Genomic DNA, 1,782 nt, shown 5'->3' with positions numbered 1-1,782 from the left:
TCAGCTGAAGGTTGCAGCTCCTCTCCAACTAGCTGAAGATCAGCTGAAGGTTGCAGCTCTCTCTGCCTTCAGGCCCAGGCCTGTCTTGCAAAAGAGATCTGTGATCTCATTGGATGTGCCTGGTTAAATAAAGGTCAATAAATAATAATAAAAGTAAAATGAACTCAAAGTTCAAACAGTTTAAAACTGAATATATTTAAGTTCAAGCCTAAAGATGATTTTATATCTTTAATAAATTCATCCTCTGGTTGCTTCAGAGATGCTCTTGTTCACAGATTTTCAGCTTCTTTTTTAAAAAAAGTCAAAGATGAGAGAAAATCAGATCATTCAATTATTTTGAACCATTTAGAAGAAAAACATAAAATAAATGAGGCCTAGATTAAATTTTTCCTTCGGATTTTAATTCTTATTTCATAAACTGTAATTTTCAATAACATCAATTTCACATCCATTTGAGTTTTGACGTCAGGCTCGGCCTCTTTAAACCATCCTCAGCAGGTTTCTGTCGTATAGTGGGACCCACGTGCAGGCAGAGGCGAAGAACTCGGAGGTAAAAGAAATAAATAAATTTATTAAACGAAGCAAAACGGCTGACGTGTCAGCAAAACTCACATAATCATCGAGGAGACACGGAGGAAGAACTGGACACCACATGATGCCCAGACGAGGGAACGGAGATGCAGAATATAAAGGAGCTAACAAGGAAATAATCACAACACCTGGGAGAGGACAGTGAGAGGAGGTGCAGCAGGAGGAACAGCATGAGGAGGTGCAGCAGGAGTTGGCAACACGAGGGAGAGCAGAAAAACTAAAGGGGTCGCAACAAACAGATTCTTACAGTTCTAGATTTGATTTGATGAAACGGCTCTCAAATCAGTCAAATGAGCATTTCTGTTAAAAGATTCATCTTTTTATTATAAATTAAAAAGTCAAATTAAAACTCAACGGATCTGTTGTTCAAAAGAATGTTTTTATAACCTAACTTTTAAACTGCACCAATAAACATGTGTTTGTTGTCTCTAAATGTCCTGCAGTGGACTTCATGTCTTTATGGACCCTGAACGCAGCACGGAGAGAAAACAACTGGAGTCACGATAAACAAAAACAGCAGCTGAGGATCTGATGCTCAGGGAATCCTTTTTGTCCTCTGACAGCTCCTGTAGGTCTTCAGCTGCAAAACAAGAATCAGAAGATCTGAGAATAATTCAAACGTTTTCAGATCAAACGTCGGCGGCGAAACTCACGCAGAAACTCGATGTCTCAACGTTGTCTTCGCAGCTCTTGGACTTAAAAACACAAAACAAACGGTGAGTTAGTATCCGACAGAGCCAGAACAATTACAGCTGTTGAAATGACTGGTCTGCCTCTGTGTTAGCAAAATATCACATAACCCACTGGAACGGTTTAAAAGAATTTTGAGAAACAAAACAAGTAACTTGGAGTCAGCAAGAGTCAAGATGGCCACCGCAGCTAATTGACCTTAGCCATCACAAAAAAGAGGAGAACTCAGTCCATTACATTGACATGGAGCTTGGATCTGTAGTGGTAGTAGTTGAGAGTCATCCCCGACACAGGCAGGAAGGTTTGAGTAAAACTGTGGCCTGAGGCTTTACTTCAGAAATGATGGGCCTTTATTTAAAATAAATTAATCTTTAAATCTTCATTTCTCAGATCATTTAAACCAGTTTTTACAGTTTTAGTAAAGTTGTATTTTAGATAATTTAAACCAGTTTTTACAGTTTTAGTAAAGTTGTATTTCAGATCATTTCAACCAGTTTTTAC

The sequence above is a fragment of the Nematolebias whitei genome, chromosome 5, assembly GCF_014905685.2.
Source record: "Nematolebias whitei isolate Nwh7 chromosome 5, NemWhi1, whole genome shotgun sequence".
NCBI classification, from domain to species: domain Eukaryota; kingdom Metazoa; phylum Chordata; class Actinopteri; order Cyprinodontiformes; family Rivulidae; genus Nematolebias; species Nematolebias whitei.
The sequence above is the reverse complement of the archived record's forward strand: the minus strand, read 5'-3'. Positions refer to the sequence as shown.